Below are 24,710 nucleotides of genomic sequence, written 5' to 3' on the forward strand. Positions count from 1 at the left end.
TTTGTTGCACAGCCACATGATACTAATAAGATATCAAATATTTTTAAATCGCATAAAGAATAAATTCAGTATATATCGGCTGTGGCTGACATAGTTGAGTACCAGCCTTGAGTTCAAAAGCTTAAGGGCTGGCTCTGAGTTCAAATTCCAGCACTGGCATCAAAAAAGTAAGAAAAGAAGAAAGAAAGGAAGAACGAATCAAAGAAAGAAGACTTTAAATGTTCTCAGCACAATGGAGTAAGTATGTATGTATATATGTTGATGCATATGTGCATTAGTCGATATACTTATTTTATAGCATTCACACATATCAAAATATTGCATTGAGTCTCATAAATACAATTACAAATTTTCAATTAAAAATAAGAAAAATATTTAAAAGAAAAAATAACTTTTACCAATAGAAGAAAATATCTAGTGGATTATAGAATTTTAGTGTATGGAACCAAGTTAAAATGCTTGTATGTTCTCTACTTTACATCACTAGATATTTCCAAGAGTCTAATTTTGAACAAGGCTATACCTAAGGAGACAATCAATGGTAAATCTCAACTCTTCCTTGACTTTGGAGATCTTTAGATTAAGCATTGTGCTTATAAATTATTTTATTGAATGGTAACCCCTTAGCAAAGCTACTTAAAAATAACAAAAATATAACTTTTTTTAAAAGAAAATTCTCTGGGTATTCCAGAGACTTCTACTATGAGTCATAATAGAAATCTTTGAGTAGACCAAACCCTTGTAAGAAATTGGTTTTGGATATAAAACTGGTATAACATAAGATATTCTCAACATGCTACAGATCTATATTTGAATGGGGGTCCATTCCTTCACTCATTAGACAGTCATTCATTGAAGACTAAGCCCTGATTGAAGACTAAGCTACTAAGCCCTGATTCAGTGCTGAATAAAATTATCATTCATTGAAGACTAAGCTACTAAGCCCTGATTCAGTGCTGAATAAAATTATCAAAACTCCCTGCTCTTGTGGAGCCTAAGGTCTAGTAGAAGGAGACAATATAAAAATTAAGAGAAGCACATGCCAAGAAAACATGGCTATTGAGAAAAATAAATGGAGGAAGAGTTAGGGAATGAAGTGGTTGGTTAAAATGAGATGATCAAAGTAAGCCTTGCATATAAAGTGAAGTTGATGCAGAGTGTAAAATCAAAACAGTAAATGATTCAGATAAATGGAGAAGCATTCTAGATACAAGGAAGAATTGGCTCAGTGGGCCCAATTGTTGAAATAGTCCCAGTTTCATCGTTTTAGAGCCTAGCTCATCAAGATTGCTCATCAATGCTTGACAAATAAGGGAATAATAAGGGCAAGTGATATTGTTCTCTTGACCCTGGGAGGTGAGAATATTTTTAGAGGGTGAATGCAGTCCTGCAAACTATGTCTAGATGACCAACTGGCTTCGTCTCAACTTAATCAACTGCTTTGGAGGTGGTGAAAGGAAATCTTTGTTGGGTGCAGTCAATTGCTAGATGTTTAGTTTCATAACAGTTTTTTATCTGTGGATACAGTATGATTGTTTGGGCTAAAGAGTCTAAAATACAATACCACTTTCTGACAGAAATATGACGGATTTATTCAGTATGTCACAGCCAGAACCATGACCCTTCTGAGGAAATGAACAATGTACTATTTTCAGGTTATGAGAGCCTACTCACTAAACATAGTTTAGGCGTGTTTAGTCTAAAGGCAAATCTTACCCAGGAGTGGTATGTCAGCAGATTTTTCAAATTATTCTTGTGCTTTCAACGTAAGTCCAAGAATTGATCATTAAAAATTTCTTCTGGGCACCTAAGTAAAGAAAAATTAAAAAACAGAAAATACGAACAGAAATACATTTGAAGGGAAACAAATTCACTATTTTATACATTCTTTTAAATTTTTTCTTTATTATTATAATTTCATTATCTTTAAGTAGTTGTACAAAGGAGTTTCAACTCAACATATTAGTGTGTGAGTACAATACATCTTGGTCAATGTTACCCTTTTCAACATTTTCCTCTTCTCTCCTAGTGGTCACATAAATTACTGGGGTTATTAGGTATCTGTCACAGGTTCTCTATGGAATGGGGATGGATTAGAGATTAATACTGAAAGCAGGAGAACAATCATTGACATATCACAATAACTGATGCCTCCTGGAAATGTTTTTAACACCAGTATGAGATTGCCCCCAAATGCTTTTACTTTAGTTTACTTTGACCAGCTATTAGCATTTTCTCTACTTATGAAAGCACTTCAATTTCCAGTTAAGAGTGTTTTCTGTAGGGGCAATATGGGAGAATACATTTGGAATCAGATATGGAACAGCATGTTAGTTAACAAAAAGCGTGAATATATTAAGTGTCATTATAATGTTTCAGTATCACCTCTGAACAAAAACATGTAAACAACAAATATAACTTCATTCATTGTTTAAAAGTGTTATATGTATTATATATATACATATATATGCTTGGTATATAGATAGATAGATAGATAGATAGATAGATAGATAGATAGATAGATAGATAGATATATCAAGCAGACTCTGAAGGTAGATTTGAATTCTAGCACGAGTCTTACTTCTTACTGGACCAGGTGGTAGAGTGTCTTCTTTTAGCTTTAATTTGCTCACATGGAAAGTAAAGAGTACTGGTGCCTTCCTTGCAGGCTGTGACAAAGTGACAAAGATTAAATGCAAATTCTCCATAAGGAATGGAATTCTTCATGCCTACCTTATGTCTATTTAATGTCATATCAGATTTTTATGGTACAGATATGATGCCAAGAGCCCAGTCATATTATCTACATCATTCCAAGACCTATAGAAGACATTTTTTTGAAATTATAAAATTTTAAAGGCATGGTGCTTTTAGTAGTAAAAACCATGGAAATCATTTAGTTCAATGCTTTCCATTTACTTTATAAGGAAATAAACTAAAAACAAGTAAATAAATGTGTGTTCCTGAAGGCACGATGGTTATTTTGCTACAGATCTGAGACCACAGCTTTCTGATTAACAGAGAAAAGCTATTACAAACTTCTTCAATAACTATGTTCCTAAATGAGCCTTCCAATTCAACTAAGGCTTATTGCAATTTCCTACTATTTAATCAAACTAGCGAAGATCTTGGTACTTCAATTGCAAATTGTTTTAATACTTTGTTTCTTCATCTCCAGTGACTTAAGTTTAAAACATTAATTTTACTTTGTGGCAAATACGTTTGTTTTCAGGCAAATGCTTGAGCAATATAAGCGCATGAGTCACCTGTTTGGTTGGATTAGGGGTACAGTACAGGAGGTTCTGAGGAAGGTAGATAAGGAGAGCATTTGGAAAAGGAAATACTGCCTCCTGTCCATTTTCCCTTTGCTAAGAGAATAGCATACCAATGGTTCCTTTGTTATATGGCAAATACCATGGTACCTTAATAATATTGGTGCTAAGAGCGAATACCACTCTATTTCTAAGGTAAGATGGGATAGTAAGTTATAAATTACAGCCTGAGGTATATGCATAGATATTTGCACTGACAAAAAATGGTGAGATTTAATAATACTTTCAATTCATCAACTGGCTAGCTGGTTTCTACAGCACCTAGACATTTACTTAAATAATAGACCACATGTGTTCCATTCCATCAAGTCAGGAAAGGAACACAAGAGACATTACACACTTAGTGTTTTAATCATTCCTCTTCCTCTCCTTCCCCAACAAGCAGATTTGGTTTTATTTTGAAACTTCTCACCTGGTAAATAATTACTTCAGTCAAAATAATTTTTGAATGGCAATCAAAATCTTGGTGTGAATGTCAGCTAATTTAAATTCTCTGATTTACAATCTACCATGCTCACAGGTGTGTTGAAGAACTGAGAATTTGAAATCCACTGAATTCTTTAAATATAATGAATATTCAAGACACTAATATATTTTTCCAGCATTTTCATTGTAACAATGCAAAGATGAGCCAAACATATCCCAAGCAAATGTTACCAAAAGCACTTGTATTTCAGTCTTAATGTTCAATGTGCATATGTGAATATGGAACCACATTAACGGAAGGCTTGGGAAAGATAGAGGAGAGTGATGGAAAATGGGAGTGGTGACATTAATCAAAATGCATTGTATGTATATACTGATTTGTTGAATTGAAACCTATTTCTACTACTTAAAGATAATTTTTAAAAGTCCGTTTTCAACATAGTGTTTTGTACATGTCATTGTTACAATGGGTCATCTCATATCAACTTTGACGGGGGTTAGGGGGGTAGGGGGCTGGGAAGGTGGCTCAGGGGTAGAGCGCTTGCCTTGCATGCATGAGGCCCTGGATTCGATTCCTCAGCACCACATAAGCAAAAGAAAAAAAGCCAAAAGTGGAGCTGTGGCTCAAGTGGTAGAGTGCGCTAGCTTTGAGCTGAAGAGCTGAGGGACAAGTGCCCAGGCCCAGAGTTCAGGCCCCAAAAAAGAAAGAAAGAAAGAAAGAAAATGTACTAATTACCTTGTTCATGTAATTGTAACCCCTCTGTATAGCATTTTTACAATAAAAATGTACAAAAAGATTTTTTTAAAGACCCTTGTACTTACTATGTATTCACTTAGCTGAAACCCATTCCAAGCCTGTCATGTGTGCACTAATGTGCACTATATTTTTATTTGGTGATAGAAATATTTAAAATGTACTTTCATTTAGTGAGAAAGTGGAGAGAGGAGAAGAGGTAAAAATATTTTAATTATCTATATAATTATTATAAAGTAAAAATGTGCATACTAAAATTGGTTTACTTCTGTTCCATTTAAAGATAGGGAAAAAAGTGGTTGAAATCATAAAAGAAGTTATTACTCTATGTTGATATTTTATACCCTCATTTTGCTCTTGAATCTATAACTAGCATAGGTAAACTAAATTTTTCTTCAAATATATATATAGGCTATATACCAGAAAATACTTCTCCTCCAAAAAAATCACCATGCTATATAAGCTTTGTTTGTGGAAATCATTATAAATCCCACTTCTGGAGTTCTTCAAAGAGAAAAATGGCCAGGGTGATGGTACTTTATTATAAATAACTTGGACTGAGACTTTGCTTGGCTCTTTCTTCTGCAAAGAGCCTTGTCCATTCCAAGAGCTTAATAAATGTTGAATTACATGTAACATTTTTACATAGCCTCTGGGGATGGACTCTCCATTTTAATAAGACTTTTCTAACTCTAATTCTCATGGTTTGCTCTTGTGTAGGTAATAGTCATGAATACAACAAGATCTATAAATGCAAAGTATTTTGTAGTCTCAATATGTCAAAGATTTCATTGAAAATAACATTTTAATAAAAACAATGGACTTGTTCTAAAATGGAGATCTGAGGAATTTTTGTATAGAATTTTTGTATAGAATGAGCATCACTTAAAGTGTGATCTTATTAACATGGGTTAATGTGAAGGAGAGATTGGGAAATAAGATAAAATTAAAATAAGAAAGGTCATTATCCTAACAATGAGTACTATTGTAAGATTTATGGTGGAATCAAAGCAAAATAGATCGGAATGAGTGAATTAAGTAAAAGTTCAATATATATTAAATCGATCATTTTGGCCCTAATAGATTTCTGGAATAATCCTTCTTCACACAATAGAAGAAAGAACATAAAGTGTATAGATGGTGGAGAGATGTGAAGAGTGTGTGTGTAGGGGGGAGTTTTCAGAAAAATTGAGGTAGAGGTGAGGTTAATGCAGCTCTTGGATTAATGTGGTCACAACGTAACTGATGTACAGAGAGAGAGTCAGTCATAAATTGCTTCAAGGGAATCAGAGGGCAATGGGGGGCCCAGGCAGACTCTCTGAATAATAGTTTCAGAGCATCTGCTGTGCAATATGGTTTGAACCTTTTGAGGCCCCATTGTATAACTCACTTGTCACTTGGCTTGAGGAACAGATGACAGATCTGCCAGGAACATTCGGGAAGGGGACAAGCCAGATGTTCTTTTTGTATGGATATTTTAACAAATGCATTGATCTAATATTCGGAACTTATCTGGGATTTTAATATTTCATATGTAAGATGTTGAGGGAAAAAATACTGCCCTAGCAAAAGAGAAACAGAATGAAACCTAGTAGAAAGATTTACTTAGCACTGTCATTTTATTTATTTTATTATTTTTAAGTACCAAATTCCTTTATTTGAAGGAATGATACAAATGAAAAGAACTTAGGATGTTCTGGTACAACTTATAGAAAAGGTTATGGTAACCCCAACATGTTTGCACTGCCTTGGTGATCAGAAGTCACGTGTGGCTTTCAGGGATCAGCCTAAGGCTTAGTTCTCATTGTCACTGTCTCTCAGAGTGTGCTTATCAATGAGACAGTCTGCCATGCCAGATTCAGGAGCTCCCATCTTGTGCAAATTGGTGACATGGTTACCCAATTCTTTGATGGATTTCACCTGCTCATTCAGGTAATGAGAAGTCACACAAGTGGGGATCATTTTTGTCAAAGGCCAGTTGGTGCAGTTCCAGCAGTGACTGATTCAGTTTTGTACAAGTGCAATGCACAGCCCATTGCATTCAGCCCATTTCCCAGTCATCACGATCTGGTTTCTTGACATCCTGCAAGAAGATGCAGCCACCTCGCTGGTTTTTCTGCATGTTATCCCTCCTCATGAGATTGGAGATGAAAGTATTTGGCAAAGTTCTTCAAAGCCACATCATCTCGGTCAAATTAATAAGACATGGACAGCTAGACACAGGAGGCATACAGCTCCAGGTTGATCTGGCGGTTGATGGCTGCTTCCTCCGGGTCCTGGTGGTATTTCTGGAGCACCTGCAAGGGGGATGCGGCTGCTAGGAGACACATAGTAGTTGCTGGCACTGGAGGGGCGGTGGAGGCCCCGGGGTGGTCCCAGGATGCAGTGAAGAGGTGGTGAGGGGCAGGCGGGATGGGGGTGGTGAGCCCAGTTCCATTGAAGCAGGAAACGGCTGCGACTCTGGGCAGTTGTCTGACCCACTATGCCATTTTAAAACACAAAGAGCCACCAGATTAAGTTTCCTGTGATATGCTTCATTATCTTTCCTCTGAGTCACCCTTCATCTCATAAAAATGAATTCAGAAATATGACCTTTTCGAACTGTGAAGGAAACTAAGGTTGATAAGGTACCAGTTGAGAGAAAGACCCAACATTTAGAAAAGCAGAAGGGCTATTTGGGCTCTATCCCCTCAAACACACATTCCTCCACAAACATCCCATTTCTCATTCATGTTCAGGCATGTGTGGTCTCTCTCTCTCTCTCACACACACACACACACACACACACACTACCTTATCTCTATGAGTCAAACTTTTTGTGTATGAAGCATATGTGTATGTTGGTACCAGGGTTTGAACTCAGAATTAGGCTTTCATTCAGCTTTTTCACTCATGGCTGGTGCTCTACCACTGGAGCCAGGCCTCTACTCCAGCTTTCTTTTCTTTTTCCTGGTTATTTTGGAGATGTAGTCTCATGGATTTTTTTTCCTATCTGGACTGGCTTCCAACCTTGATGTTCAGATCTCAGCCTCCTTAGTATCTAGGATTACTGAAGTAAGCCATTGGGCTCCTGGAAAAGTGAGCCATTCATGTTTGAAGACCTAAAGATCTCTGGATGATTGCCTTGTCAGTCCTCACTTTCTCCTATAGTATTTTCACTAGCTAATAAATTGGGTGGATGTTAGCTAAATTACATCAGATTAAATACTTGGATACTCATTGTCTTTACTCACTGGAACATGAAAGTCTGAGCCTAAGTTTTACTGGCTTCATCAGCCTCATCAACCTGTCTTCCTCTCTGCTTTCCTTCTGAGAATTATAATTTGGCTTCCTGGCTCTAAGAATGACCTGCTAGTCCCTGATGATTCTTGTACTGTGATGGCTGCATTCTCTGTTCCAAATCTCTAACAAGCCCCTAGTTTTTGTTTTTTTTTCAAGCTGAATGAACCTTAGTTGTTCTTTGTAGCTTAGTTCTACTAGGATATCTTCCTGTAAAGCAGAGTTACTAGTTCATTCTATATGCAATTATATTGTTTTCTTCATTCCTAGTTTTTGTGCAGGAGTTTTTTTGCAACTGTTGTTAATAATGGTTTTTCTCTCCTTGTTGTGAACTCATTAAGCCAACATAACCTGGCTTGCTCATTTCTGAATCCCTAGGACCAAGACAGCCCTTATAGGAGGAATTTCCTGAGTATTGATTGATTGAACACTATCCTCACCAAACACTTAAGGCTTATATCTGAAGTCCCTGTTACTGTTAAGTGCTTTTCTTCTACTATGTATTCTCTCCTTTATTGGTTTCCCAGATGCCCAGCTTAACAGTGTACTCTGTTTGCATATCTATGGGTTGAACTCTAGAAATACTTAAATCCTCCATATCTTGTCTTATATAACTTTTGTGACTCTTGCTTCAAATGGTGTTAAATAATGCTTTAAATGCTGGGAAACAAATTCTCTACTGATTGTCTGCTTTCTTTTCTTTTTATACACCTCAAATGTTAACTATCTTGAGTCCTTAGTCTAAGACCGATTCTCTTTTGTTCTTTGGAGGTCATTCAGTTTGTGCTTTTATTAGGGATTTTGCAATGAACATGAAGCACATTGCTAAGTGCTAGGAATATATCAAGTTTCTGTACCATTTAAGCTTGCAATCCAGATGGACAAAGTAAACAATAGTGTCATAAAGAGCTAAGTGCTGGCAAGATGGAGTTGTGACTATGAGAGCACATGGGAGTAGGTTTCCCATGGGGGAATTGGGAACATTCTATGCAGGAAGGAATCTTCACACTGAGATTTATATCATGATGAGTTAGGAAGGAACTCGGAGACAATCATCCCAGCTAAAGACAAGGGAAGCACATGGAAAATTCATAGATCAAGGAGTGCACATAACCTCAGATTTGAACAAATAAACGAGAGAAGGCTCATGGATATAAGTTGGAGTCATAGTATACATTGTCTTATAAACTCTTACAATAGCTTGACTTTAGCAAAAAAAGAGAAACAACCGCAAGGTGTTAAAGAGTAAGGCAACTAAATTTATATTTTAGGAATATGGATGGCTGAAGAGTGGAGAATGGGTTGCAGAAGGCAGGCCAATTCTAGAGGACCAACCAAGAGCTCATAGCTGCCAGGTAGACGATTTATAAAGGCAAACTAAGTTAAGAAGTAGAAATGGGAAAGAAGAGAGATATAAGGATTAATTAGGAGTCAGCATGGTTCACTTGCAACTAATAAATATGAGGGAGAAGGAGATAGTCAGGAAAGCAATTATAGATTTTTGAGTCAAGAAAATACTCAGATTTCCAGCTTGATACTAACTATCTAGACCATTGAAATGATTACCAAGGCAACTTACGTTGTGGGACTAGATTAGAGCAAAGATGATAAAATAAGACAAGGATATTTGAAATAAGGTGTTTGTAAGTAATACCAATGAGGATTTGAATCTACAACCCTGTATTTGAAGAAACATTTAAGAGTCATTATCATTCTTAACTAACTGAAATGCTAAGGTAAATGGAAAGCTCTGGTGAAAAGAAGACCACAGAAACTCCATCTTGGTTAGCAAACTGCCAGCCAGAAAAGTATGTAAGTGAAGTTGACGGTTCCCCCCATGTTGTGAGTCTTGAGATACTAGCTGTTTTCCAAAAAAAAAAAAAAAACACAAACAAGAACATAGGCCCCTGTTTTGCAGACCCAAGAGGCTAAGTTTTGCAAGGTTGCCTTTTCCTTGTCCTATTTTGCAAAATGTTAAATAATGCTTGTTTTGCACAAACACAGGGGCCTTCAACGAATAATAAATAGCAAAAATGTTCTTGTGAGGTGAAGTAGCCTAACCTCTAACTTACTCTACTTACAGAAAAACTGTTCAATTAAGGCCAATGATACTTACCTGTAAAAATAAGATCTATTCCTCCAACACAAGAGAAAAGGCCCTAGATTTTGAGCCTACTTCATCTTGAGTTTTCCCTCTTACTCTTTCCATTCAGGAGCTTTATTCGATCCTCTTAAATGGATGCTTTTCTGCTACTTTGTCATGGAGTTTGAGATCATCAATCATCATTGACCCCTGGACATGAACTCCAGAAGCCAGCGCCACCATTTCAAAATCATCAGAAAAGATGAGCTCACCAAAGAAGACAACACAAAAAAAGTCAAAAGCTCCCAGGACAGAGCTGATGGAATGGGAAAAGGAACAGTCAGGGAAGATAGATAACAGGCAAAAGCACAATTGGAAGCATTAGAGTTCTGGAAATCTAAAGGTTTCAAGAAGAAAATGACCACTGATGTCAAATTCTGTGAAGATGTGTGGTGAGAAAGTTTGAGAGGAGTCTGTTTAACCTATCCACAAGGCAAACCTTTGAGGTAGTCAGTTGGCAATGGAGCTAGAAGTCATTTACTCGTGAAACAATTAAACTATGAATGGAGACAGGAATAAAAAATAGTAGGAACTGTTTGAAAACATGAATAAAAGAAACAATTGCCAGTCTTCCCAAGATTTCTAGCTCAGGCACCCTTCCCAGTTTTGACTGTTTCCATTTTCCCCCCTGAATAACCTTCACATTTTTGTAGCTATGTAAATCTCTGATTTTCAGAAGTCCAAGAAAGAGACTGAAATTTCCCTCACAAGGCCCTAAAGGTACCATTTCATATGTGTTTAAATGTCTTCTTGGTAATATAACAGTTTTTTTAATCTCATGAATAATTCTAATATATTAAAGTAGATTAACTGAGTTTCTCTGATTTAAATTAATACGGAGGGCTTGGAGCCCCAAACTTATACTTGGTTTTCTGAGGTAGTCAGCACAGTCATTTCCAAAGAAAAATTGTGGATCCAGGAAACTGATGTTCAAAATCACCCTGAGGTTCACAGGTTATTTGGACTGAAAGATACAGAGTATCCACCTTCTTACTCTGGGGTTTTCCCTCACATTCCTCTGTCCAGTTGCCAAGAAATACCAATAGCTCTCAGCGAATGTCCTGAGCTAGCAGAAGAAACAGATTTTTGAGATAACAGAGTTTCTAGGGAAGATCTTATCAGCTCATAACATTCAAATGGGACCTTGGCCTCAAAAATATCATCTCAATTAACTATTTCTGCCTCTCCCATATCCATGGGCTCTTTGCTTTCCTGGTGTTCTGCAATACCTTGGCAAGACAGGGCAGTCAATGGGTGAACTGTGAAGGTGAAGGAGGTCTAAAGCTCCTGGTGGATAGCTTTTTAAGACGCCTCCCAGTTTCTTCTAGAGATCTGAAGCATGTCAGCAGATGAAATCTGAATAGAATCTCTGTTTTGACAAAGTATAAGCTATGTAGGATCTTATAGAAATGTCAGAAGCATTGATAATAGAAAATAACAGATATTTGTGCAGCGCAGAGTGCATGAAAGAGCTGCCCAGGGTGAATGAAGCCAGGCATTCGAGAGTTCTTTCTGTCTCTAACTGCTGGCTGGCAGCAGAAAATAATCAATCTGCTACTGAATGAATACAAGCATGAATAAACAGAGAAGAGAAGCCACGGTATACTACAATAATAGTCTATGCAATGTCTTCAAATAGTTTATACATTTTCTGGCAAGCACAGAAAAGCCTGGGAGGAAAACAGAAGAGAAAGTACATGCTAGCACCCTTTAGAAGGTACAAATTTAGGCACTGTTATCTTCATCTCCTAGCTAGAAAACTGAGGTTCTGGAGAAATTGAATGACACATCCGAAGTCACAGAGCTGGTATGGTGATTTATTTCCTCACATCATATCCAAAATACTGTCATTACAACTGCAAGTCTTGAGATCAACATTTTTCAAGCATGTGATTGAGCATTCCCAGTGAAGAGAACAAAGCACTTAGTATTTTGTACTTAACTCTTAGCAGTGAGTCATGCAACTAGATTCATGGTTTCCTCCTATTTGTTGAAACTTGAGTTAGTTAAAGGGCTACATACTTTTCATATTTTTAACATGTGGAACACTTCACAGATTTGCATGTCATCCCTGCATGGGGGACAATGTTGATCTCTGTATTGTTCAATTTTAATATATGTGCTGTCAGATTGAACAGGAGCTACACTGACAATACGACCTCCTCCACTAGTGCAAAAGGTGAAATCTGAGGTTGTAGCCAGGAAGATGTCTTCAATATATTCAGTGTCAATCTAAGATTTCCAGTCTTCTGCCTGCTTCCACGCATAGAGCTTAAATTTTATGTATCAAAGCCAGGTGCTGGTGGCTCATGCCTGTAATCCTAGCTACTCAGGAGGCTGAGATCTGAGGATCATGGTTCAAAGCCAGCCCAGGCAGGAATGTGTGAGACTCTTATCTCTAAAAAACCACTAGAAAGCTAGAAGTGACACTGTGGCTCAAGTGGTAGAGCGCTTGCCTTGAGCTGAAGAGTGCAGGGACAGTGCCCAAGCCCAGAGTTCAAGCCCCAAGACCGACCAAATATATATATATATATATATAAATATATATATATAAAGTATATATACATATATACATATACATAAAAGTATATATACATATATACATATATACATATACATAAAAGTATATATACATATATACACACATATATATATATATGTGTATATATACTTTTCAGCTTAGTGTCTTAAAACAAAAGAAAAAGAAAAAGAAAAAAAGCCCCACAGGTCCCATGGTGAATTCAGATAATTTTTTTCAGACTTCAGTTACACATGATCCTTTATTAGGTATTAAAATGGAATTGTCTATAAAAGGCAAGAGAAAACTTTCATACTTGGTAGTGTTGGAATGTGACTCTTGGGAATGGAGTTACCCTATTAATTTTGTGTGTGTGTGTGTGTGTGTGTGTGTGTGTGTGTGTGTGTGTGTGTGTGTGTGTGTGTGTGTGTGTGTGTATGTGAGTCCTGGGACTTGAACTCAGGGCCTGCATGATATCCTTGGACATTTTTTGCTCAAGGTTAGCATTCTACTACTTAAGCTCTACTTCTAGCTTTTTGGTGATTAATTGGAGATCAGAGTCTCACAGATTTTTCTGCTCAGGTTGCCTTTCTTTGAATCACAATCATTAGATCTCAGTATCCTGAGTAGTTAGAATTAGAGGTGTGAGCCACCAGCACTAGACTATTGCTATCAATATTTGAAGAGCTAAAATTTATATGTTAGTAATCCATTTGAAAATCTGGTACTATTACCATAACAAATTCAGCAGCTGATTCGTTCTTTCTGAGCTATTTCTTCTCAAAGAACTATTTTACAGCAATTCTTTAATAAGAACACATTCACTGCCTAATTTAACTGGATTTTATCATGGTAAAAATGTTGAAAGTTCACTGTATAAGACAAAAATGAGACATGCAAATAACTTGGGTCCCAGTTACCTGGCAAAGGAAGACGTGTTAATTTCACAGCTGCCCAGGTGTGATAGGTTCTGATAAACTTTGCTTGGCCAGTCATTAACGTCATGAGTTAGGAAACTGCTCTAATGGTCATGCTACTGAGATCAATTGCTCTATACTAAGCAGAAACATCATTCTACAATAATAGAATTGGAATTTGAAATTTTATTCAACCAAGTAAGCTTTTCTTTCCCTTACACCAAGTGCCATGATAATGTTTACAGTGTGTGTGTGCGTGCGTGTGTGTGTGTGTGTGTGTGTGTGTGTGTGTGTGTGTGTGTGTGTGTGTGTTGGTTGTGGGGGCTAAACTCTGGGCCTGGACACTGTCCCTCAGCTCTTCAGCTCAAGGTTAGCACCCTACCACTTGAGCTACAGCAATACTTCCAGCTTTTTTCTGCTTATGTGGTGCTGAGGAATCAAACCCAGGGTGTCAAGCGAGGCAAGTACTCTAACACTGAGCCACCTTCCCAGCCCTGTTTGCAGTACTTTTAATTGTCAAACCTGGGAGTACAATGGAGTATGACAGGTACTTAGTGGATAGAGGCCATTCATTACATCTGGCTGGACTTAGGGCACAAGGAAGCAAAGTAATAATAAACAAATTGCGTGTAAACGTGAAACAAAGATCACTAAGACTTGATGTCTTATAAAAGATCTCAAGGACAGATATAAAGTGGGAGACGTAGATTTTGAACAAAGAATCTATAGGAGGAATGGAAATACATCATGAGGTACAGAAGATACTACTTAGTTCAAGATGATAGACAACAGATATAAGTAATGAGATAAGGCTGCAAATGGAGTGGGAGTAGAGCCTGTAGGCTCCAGAAGAACAGAGAAGGTGTAACCTCAATATCTCCTCCACTTATCCCCTCCACAATCCTCCTGCAAGAACTTAAGTGTCACTCAAAAGAAGAATGAGGGATCCCAGGAAAGAATCAGAAGAAAATGTTGTCTTCACCATGGAGAGCTCAGAACGATATCATATTAGAGGTAACTGTTCAAGGTAAGGCCTAAAAGGTGACAATGATTACCACAGGCTCCAGCGTGAAAGTGCATGCATATGCATACTAGCTGTATCACTTGGTAGTCCAGACAAGTCACAAGCATCGGTTTCTTCCTCCTTAAATTGGGAGTTTATTTTATGGTTGCTATAGAATATAATCCAAGATGTGGTAAGGGTTCCATAAATGTTTTCAGTATTAATTCCTCTTCCTCTTTCTCCTCCACTCCTTTTGTCATATTATTACTGTTAGAATGTATAAACATCCTGGACAATATTGTCACCACTCTCAACATCACTGTCATTATTTGGAAGTGATTCTGCCTCAGAGGGTACAGAGGTGATGTTAGTCTTTATATAGATGAATGTAGTAGTAGGAGGCATTGGACAAATCATGCTATAACCTTTCTGGTTACCAAACTCAAAGCCATAATGCAGCTGTTAGCTGGTTTCTTGCTGATGTTGTGACAGCTTAACAAGAAGAACAACTCACTTCACATGCACTTTTAATTTTCGTGAGTTAAATTGTATACTCTTGACCAGGGAATAGAAAGCCAAAGACAAAAGGAACGCAAAGGTGTTTCAAGATGTACATATAGACTCAGTCTCTCCAAGTACAAACTGCCTGCTACCTATGCCCAAAGGAAACTCAATCTGTCTCTTTTAATGTTGGTGAATTGAACTTGGAAAATAATATGGTTTGCCATGTTCCATCTTCCTAAGAGATTTTTACAGGTAACGTTCAATGTATATCATTTTGGTTTTATGAGATAACATTAGAAACCAACATGTACATCAAAAGTTATCCTACTCTATGTTAACTTTGGTTTCATTTTGGTTTTCTCTTATCCCAAGTTTGCTTACTACTTCACAAAATAATGCTCAATGCTTCATTGTTTGATTGCCTGAATGATTCCGCAGCAACATGATCAGGCAAAGTTTCTTTCTGCATTATAAAATTCCAAGGATACTTCCAGAGCAATTGGGTATTAGCAATACAATTTTTTGAAGTCTTGGGATTAGGAGTAGCTTTAATGATACTAGTCTTAAAACTATGTTTAATGTCCTATAATTTATTGTAAATAGTATAAATTCTTTATGTGTTTCTTTGAGACAGGGCTTTAACCAGTATCTAAAATGGATGTCAATTCTCTGTCCTCCTGTCTCTACCTCCTAAGTGTTGGCAATATAGGCATGAGCCCCTATATCCAACCACTCAAGTATGTTTTGATGTTTGTAATCTGAGCTAAAGAAGTATTGGTGACAATTATGTCAAAATAGTTCTTTAAAATTAAAAATAATAGATCAATAAATAAGCAGAAGAGAAAGAAAGAAGAAAGAAAGAAAGAAAGAAAGAAAGAAAGAAAGAAAGAAAGAAAGAAAGAAAGAAAGAAAGCAGAAAGGAAAGAAAAGGAAGAAAGAAAGAAAAAAGATGGTTTCTCTCATTCAGATCCTATTCATTCCTCCCTTAAAGCTGTAAGATTTTAGGAAGTTATATTGATAACTAAGAAGATTAGAGACAACCTGAAAATACCATATCTTATAATTGCAAAGCTTTAAGCTAGCCCTAGCTCAGGCTGTGCTGATATTTGTTAGTATTGTTTTTCTCTAAACCAATGTTCCCAGAGGCTTCAGTTAGGAGACCTGTAGAATAGACCTGGGGTATATGTATATCTAGAATAATGTTTATTTGTGTATTTTTCTTCAGGGAGTTTCAGTATTTTATTATGGCACACAGGACAGAGTATGGAACAGTATTCATACTTCAATCAAGGATTTCTCACTCCAACAAACTATTTCCACATGGATGGTGACTTTTTACACATATCCACATCATGGCAGACAAGAAAGTATTTTACTTGTGCACTCACATATTCACTAAAAATAAGTAGTACAAAGGGTTCAAATAACTTGAAATGGCAACCACTTTGGTGTTAGGGAAATACATAACTTTCAGAAGTCATCTAAAGCAGATCTTGAACAAAATTAGCTGGCAAGCATAGTTGTTTAAAAACAAAAGCATAGTCACAGATAATCAATAATTGCATCTCAATTCCAAATTTCTGTGTTTATTTTGTTGCATCACTTTACAACAGCTACATCTGTCCCAAACATATAGCATCATTTTCCCCGTTGAACTTAACTGTGAACTTCTCTCATGACAAGGGAGTTTTTAATCATGTGGTCACTCATGGGTCCTAGTGGGCTGAGCAGTCACTCAAGATGATCTGCATAGGTAGGGCTGTGGGGAGGGCACTTCTTTGGTTGTGCCAACTGATCAATGCACTGTATAATTTGCCAGTACTGCCTCTGTTTTACTTCCGGCTCTCTAGCTGGGCCTTCCTCAGTAGGATTTTGATTTTCAAACATCAAGAAGAAGTCCAGTACACATAGGCAGCAGAAGTGAGGAGGTCACTTCTTTGCAAAGATTGCACTGGCATCTGTTTCATCAAAAGCAGAACAGAAGTAATGTTGTTTACTTTTTTAATTAAAGAAAAATAAAAGCACATGACTCAAAGGCACCTCAGATGTTCTTTAGATTTAGAGCTCTTGTCAGTTTCCTGAATAGCAAACACCATTTATACTTTGTCAAGGATTCTTTCTTTCCAAGTTCAGAAGGATTGTATTAATTCTAAAGCAGGTGATTAATTAAACTTACTCTCAAGTTCTCCCTTCTTCTCTTTGGCTGTGGTGGTAATTAATCATGGCTATTCCCAGTTTATAATAGCATTGAAATTATGCTTTAGTGTATTATTTTGGTTGTCTCTCTGAGACTCAATCATGTCAGTATACAATAATGCAGATGATAGGGTCATAAAGGGAAATTAACCTCTATCTGGCCCATTTCTGAAAGATGCTGCTGCAAGTCTTTTAGGAGAATGTGTTCTGTCCTCAAATGTGGCTCTGATGATACAGTCTTCATCATTAGAACGTTGCACAGAGCTTTCAATGGGGCAGGTATCTAGGAATAATAGTGGACCATTTCCCAGATTCAGTAGACTTAAAAGCTTCAGACCAAGGGGAGAGAGCATCAAATAAGGAATACAACATGGACCTTAAATTCACTAGTATCATTTATATCAAAGGCCTCTTTCAAAATGAAGCATTAAGCCGGGCGCTGGTGGCTTACGCCTGTAATCCTAGCTACTCAGGAGGCTGAGATCTGAGGATTGCAGTTCAAAGCCAGCCTGGGCAGGAGAGTCCATGAGACTCTTATCTCCAATAAACCACTCGAAAACCAGAAGTGACACTGTGGGTCAAGCGGTAGAGTGCTTGCCTTGAGCTGAAAGAGCTGAGCTGTGGACAGCATCCAGGCCCAAAGTTCAAGCCCCGGGACTGACCAAAAAAAATAGATTCAAAACGAAGCATTAGTTTTCTGCTTTAAGATAGTGATATTTTTTTTTTGCTTTTAGATAGAAATTTTTTTTAAATTCTGAATTCAAATTTCATTTGAATTATATGTATTTGGAGGAGAAATAACTATCTCTTTTTTGTTGTTTTTCTGGTGGTACTAGTGTTTGAACTAGTGTTTAAACATTTGAGCCACATGTCTCTGATATTTTTATGCTTTTTGTATTTTTTGTGGTGGAAAGATAAGGTCTTAGATTTTTGTAAGGGTCCAGTTTGGATCATGATTAGCTATGCCTCTTGTGCATATCAGATCTCAGGAGTATACCATCACAATCATGTTTGTGGTTGAGGCAACATCTCTTTTTAAATTCTTCTTAAATTTCAATAGTTGTACAAAGCAGTTGCCATTTAACAAAGCAGTTTATGAATATAATGCTTCTTTATCAGCTTCCACCCTTTCAATCCCCCTTTGACCCAAACCATCCCTTGTCTTCATTTTGTAGTACATACAGTGAATCCTTGACTACATTCTCCCCTGCCTTTCTCCCTTTGTTCTTCTACCCTCTTCCATTGGTCCTACCTCCTCTCTTGCATGTCCCCATTTCCTAGTGCTTATTTTGTTGTACTTTGATTTTGTATCTCTAAGGAATTACATTCTCCCTAGAGTATACCATATTTCAGTTAGTACATTTGTAACCACTTGCATACCACCCCAAGTTTTTACTTATAGACTTATAGGTGAATTCTACTACCACAGATGAGGGAATCCATGTAACTTTGTTTCTCTGGGTTTGACATGCTTCATTTAATCTAAAGTTTTACAAGTCCTTCCATTTCCTTATGAATGTTACAATAGAATTCTTTTAATGGATGCATAAAATTCCATTTTGTATATACATAATTTCTTGATTCATTCATTCATTGAGGAATATCTGGGCTGATTACATATCGTAGCCACATATGGTAAATAATGCTATGAGGTGGAGTCTCTTTAACGTTTTTTATAGGCTCAAATCAAGATCCTCCTGATGATCTCTGTCTTCCAATTAGCTAGGATTGCAGACATGCACCACCATGTAACACATGAATCAGTCCAAATTTCCTCATAGTGCACATGAACAGACACATGCAAACATACACACATACACACACCCCAAAGCAATTAATTATAACAATATCCATTTCCTAATATTTATTAAGGCCTAGTGTGACAAAAATATTTATTTATGAAGATTCTAATATACAAAAAGGAGCTATTCTCTAAATAAGAGATCCAAAGTCTATATTAACAGGTACATTGAGAATCTCACAGGGTATATTCTCAAAAATCAAAAGACAAGAGCACCATATTTTGTGAGTTTTACAGTTCAAATATGTAAATTGGGTTAGCAGTAGGAGGAGCCTCAGGGCAGGCTGCTGACTGTAGTTGCTCACATATTTTATCTATTTTGCAGGTTGAAGAAGAGGAATGAAGAAAAGAGGAAGATCAGTTCCATTCTGGTATCCTATAAGAGACTATCTTATGTTCATAAGATTAAGGAATCTTACTTACACCCTGGGATATACCTCTACTATTAATAAACTATGAAATAAACTACAACTAATGTATAGGGTGAAGAGAAAAGTTTGTTTTTGTTTTTGACACATATCATCTTTGTATAAACAGTAGATTCCTTGTGCTACATATTGGATCTGGAATATCCACCAAAACTCCTCTGTTAAACACTTGGTTCTCAGCTTGGTATTTTTGGCATAGTGGAAACTTTAAGTGATGGGGTCCAGTGACAGGTTTGTTGTCAAAAAAGGGTGTCCCTTAAAGGGGATTATAGGAAGATGGTTCTCCTTCTCTCTCTTCCTTTCCCCCCTCTCCCAAATCCCTCTCTTTTTCTTCTTCTCCCTCTCTTCCTCCCCTCTCCCCCCTCTCTTTCTCTCTCTCCCCCCAGTTACCAGAAGGTGATAAGACTGCAACATCCACACTCCCTCCCATGATGTGGTGTTTTACCACAGCTCAAAAGAAATCATGCCAGCCAGTGATGGTCTGGAACCTATAAACAGAGTCAAAGTAAACCTATCCTCTTTTAAATTTGCTATATCAGCTTGAAAATCAAACATGGAAGACCACTAACACACTTCATAACCAGAAAAATAAGCCAACAAACCACATTAAAGATTAGAAATCAGTAACAAGGAAAAAAGAATAAAGCAGGCCTTTATTACCACCACTAATACTGCTGCCCTGCTCTATTGCTCTGTCTCTTATTCATGTGTATGCTCTCTCATCTAACCAGAACTTTATTTTCTCCATAATTATGTTATTTCATTTCTACTCAGGTAGCTAGTCACTAAGAATATGGTTAACATAAAATCTCAGTTGTAAGATACATGCAATTGTAGGATTACATGACAGCAAAGTTTTGAGTAATGCATTTGCTAATTTGTGAAAAAAAATACCCCTTGGTACATAAAAATATCTCATAAAATAAACATTTGGAAAAATGTTTGACTAAAATGTCACAATTTGGGACCAGGTCACCAATATTGCCAATACACCAGAAAATTGACTTGTAGTCTGTAAGTAAATAAAGACTCTGGGCCCAAGGACAGCTTATTAGCAGATGCCAGAGAAGTATACCCCAGAGGCCCAGGTGTCACCTTGAGCTCAGCTTGCAGGTGCTATAGCTAACTTCATAGCCTCCTTTAGTTCCATTAAAGGAAGTTGGGCATTTCTTTCTTTCAGACAGCAAAGAAGAAACAAACCATATGGCCCACAGAGAGTTAGCAATGTTATAACTAAAATGAGCAATCGTTTCTCTAGCAATATGTGCTGGTGACCAGGCTTATCAAAATCTTCATCGAACCTCATGCAATAATCTGCATGAAGACTTCCTCTTTCTGCTTCTGTAGAAACTGCCTTTTTGTCATAAAAAGGCACAGTCTCTTATTACAGTATGGTGTCAATTATCTCTCTCTCTAAGCTGTTAAATAGTGTTCCATATAGGTTGGCATTACCTGCTGCACTAGATAACCTCCACATATCTGTGGTTTAATGTGAGTGAAGGTAATGTGTCATTTGCTTCAAGTTCAAACCTCGAGTTCCTAATTAGGGAATTTTGTTTTACATGGTGATTTGATTTGAAATCCTCTGCTTCTCCAAGACCTCAGCCGGTGAAGCCGTTGGGTGGTGGTAGGACCTTTGAGTGATGAGACCTAATAGAAGGAAGTTCGATCACAGTGGACATGACCTTGAGGGGAATATTGGAACTCTGGATCTTTTCTCTTTCTCATTTTGCTCCCTGCCTATTGTGAGGGAAACGACTCCTTAGCAATGTGCCCCTAACATACTGATTTGCCTTGCTACATTCCCAAAGCAATGTGCCCGGGCTGGGGAGGTGGCTCAGTGGTAAAGTGCTTGCCTTGCATGCATGAAGCCCTGGGTTCGATTCCTCAGCACCACATAAGCAGGAAAAAAAAAAAAGCTGGAAATGCCTGGGTTCGATTCCTCAGCACCACATAAGCAGGAAAAAAAAGCTGGAAATGTTATGGTCAAAGAATAAAATAGTGATTTAACTGGGCTTTAAAAAAAATAAACTAAGATTGGAAAGATGGAATAGGACCAGCTAATAAAATCCAAAGCAATGTGCCCAAGCAACTTGAGACTGAATCTGCTGAAATCACAGGGCAGAATAAACCTTTTGCATGTAAGTAGATTTTCTTTTTTTATTTTCTTAAACTTCATTCAGTTTTTAAAGTTTAATTTTATTGTAAAGGTTATGTAAAAGGTGATACAGAGGGGTTACAGTTACATAATAGGGTAGTGAGTACACTTATTGTCTAACTTGTCACCCCTCCCTCATTTTTCTCCCACTTTCCCTCCATCCCAATCCCCCTCCCCCAAGCTGTACAATTCATTCCCAACATAGTGTCTTGTGAGTATTGCTGTTGCATTGGTTTGCCCTTTGTCCTTTCACTATTTTGTTATTTCCCTTCCCTTCCCTAATTCAGACACTTGTATATACAATACTCAGGGTACCAAAATCAAGTAAGTGACAATAGGGGATAAACCATAGGGAAAGATAATACAAAAGAAAAAAAGAAACCACATAGTACATTAAAACAACAACAAAGAAAACCTCTTGTTTCCATGTTTTGGAGTTTATTTAGCTTAGCATCACCATATTGATTTAATTTGCATTTATTTTATTACCATAGAAGTTGAGCATTTCTTCATGTGTCTGTTGGCCATTCTTATTTCTTCTTCAGAGAAGTCTCTCTTTGTCTTTAATCCACTTATTAATCAGGTGGTTGTTTCTTTGGGGATTTGTTTTTGGGGGATTTAAGTTTTTGAGTTTTAAGTATATTTTAGATATGAGGCCCTTGTCTATTATATACCTAGTGAAGATCTTCTCCCAATCCATAGGCTTTCAATTCATCTTGCTAGCTATGTCCTTTAGTGTGCAGAAGCTCTGTTGTTTAATGCAATCCCATTTGTTCCTCCTTTCTTTGTTGTGATTCTGTGCCTTTATTAAGAAAATTTCAGCCTGTGCCAAGGAGCCCTAGAGTTTCTCCTATTCTTTCCAGTAATGTTTTCAGGGTGTCTGCTTTTACTCTGAGGTCTTTGGTACATTTGAGTTTATTTTGGTGCAGGGTGATATATAAGGATCTAGCTTTAGTTTTCTACATGTAGTTAACCAATTTTGCCAGCACCATTTCCTGAAGAGGCTGTCTTTCTTCCATTCTATTTTTTTAGCTCCCTTATCAAAGATTAGGTGGCTATAGTTCTGTGGGTTCATTTCTGGGTCTTCAGTTCTATTCCATTGGTCCTCAGGTCTATTCTTGTGCCAGAGGTTCCTGAAATGACTACACATAGAGCTCACCTAAAACCCAGTAATCCAACTTCTGAGCATTTACCCAAATGATCACAAACAAGGCCATAGTAAAGCTACCATCACAACTATGTTTACCACAGCATTATTCACCATAGCTAAGACACAGAACCAACACAGATGCCCCTCAGTAGATGACTGGATCAAGAAAATGTGATATATGTATGTATATATATGAATTCTGTGCTTCCATCAGAAAGAATGACACTGCCCCCATTTGTTAAGAAAGACTGGAAAAATGACACTAAGTGAAGTAAGCCAGACCTAAAGAAATATAGGTCCTATGGTTTCACTTATTTGCAATAATTAGCACACTTCTAGAATAATCTTATTAGATAAGCAGAAAAGCTCAAAAGCTATATACATAAGACCATATAAGATGATGCTAAGTGAAATGAACCTCAAAATATGGACATAAGAGGTTTTCTTTATTGTTGTTATTTTTAATGTATGTACTATGTGATTTTTTTCCCTTTGGTATGTTCTTCCCTCTAGGGTATATCCTTTGTTGTCTTTGTTGTCACTGTATTTGATTTGGGTACCCTGGTAACAAAATTTTGAAATAAGGACAGGATGACCCATTGCAACAATGATACTCACAAGACACTATGCTGGAAATGAACTTCACAACTTTGTGCAGGGGGGTGGGGCGGCGAGGAGTGGGAAAGGTGGTGGAGGGAAAGGATAGTAGGAGAAAAGCAAAGGAGAGGGTAACAATGTTGGACAAGAAATACACTTATTATCTTACTCATGTAACTGTAATCTCTCTGTACAGCATCTTTACAATACAATAACATTTAAAAAAGCAACTCTGGGAAGCATCTTATTCATTAAAAATTATTTTTGTAAGAAAGAAAAATATATGAAAATCCCCTTCCTTAGTGGGGCAGAACAGAGCAGAAGAAAAGATTGGAAAGGGCCTAATACTGCAAATAGAGTTGCTATAATAAATAATACCTTCCAGAAAACATTACATCTTGCTTTTTCCTGTGCATATACATGGCAAAGATATTCTCAAGTCATTCGGTGTGCTTTTATGTCTGTGGTAGCTTATTTTATGCAGCCAAATATTAATAATCGGGACTTCTCCTGAGACTGCTTCATTTCCTTCCTCTGTACCTTTAGAGTTTATGCTCTCTCATTTATGTTTTTAAATACATTTCAAAGTTTAACTTATGCATGTACACTGGGAAAGCTGATGACTGATGGTATAAATCTTCCTTTTCAGAAACATAAGTATATTTCTCAACTTATGTGACCTTTGTTTTAGGCCAATTAATACAGTTTAGGCATTGTTTCTCTATTTCTACACATTGCTTACTAATAAGTTGAACTTACTAATAAATCGTTTAATCTCCCATAGTCGAATTAGACTCTCATTAATAAGATTACTAATTGCAGAATAAAGAATATTGAGATAATATTATAAAAGCACTTAGCCTAATGTTTGACATAATAATAATTATGTAATAAATGAGAGTAATCACAACTATTACTACTAGATTTATTGTATTTTATCTATTTCTTCTTTTTTTCAAATGATGGGGCTTGAACTCAGGGTGTCGACAGTGTCCCTGAGCTCTTTCACGTCAGCAGCATGGAGTGCACAACACATGGATAATATTGGTTTATTGAGCATCTATTTATTGCTGACAGAGTAGATAAGTTCTAGATTATCAGTATTCTTATCCTCATGGGTTAAAAATAATGATTAATTCCATTGTACAGATGAGGATAATAAACTCATCTATGGTCAGAGTGGTGAACCTAGAATTCCAATTCAGTTATCTTTCCACAGGTTAAGTAAAGACTGTGGTGAGGACAGGCAGGGGGAGTCTAGTCTCATCTGAAAGAAGATGGTGGGGAGCTTTACACATAAGGAAAGCAATAGCATCTAGTGACACAATATCTGTGTTTCTTAAGCTTTCTGTGATTCTTTTCTCATAGCTTGTAAAGGGAGTGTATATCAGAGCCTGTGCTTTTCTAAATTTTTTTAATGAAAACAATGGACTATCTAGGTATATAGTTGATCTAAATAATATTTATCAGTGTTGCTTCAGGAAAGGGACACATGGCCTCCAAC

General features: G+C 37.0%; 1 pseudogene; it reads right to left on the reverse strand.

The window, feature by feature from the left end:
• Window positions 1-6,306: 6,306 nt before the first annotated feature.
• Window positions 6,307-24,710, reverse strand: part of LOC138823111 (ferritin heavy chain pseudogene) — a 60,040-nt pseudogene continuing 41,636 nt past the window's right edge.

The sequence above is a fragment of the Dipodomys merriami genome, unplaced genomic scaffold (genome assembly GCF_024711535.1).
Source record: "Dipodomys merriami isolate MVZ:Mamm:240054 unplaced genomic scaffold, mDipMer1.0.p SCAF_12, whole genome shotgun sequence".
Lineage (NCBI taxonomy): Eukaryota > Metazoa > Chordata > Mammalia > Rodentia > Heteromyidae > Dipodomys > Dipodomys merriami.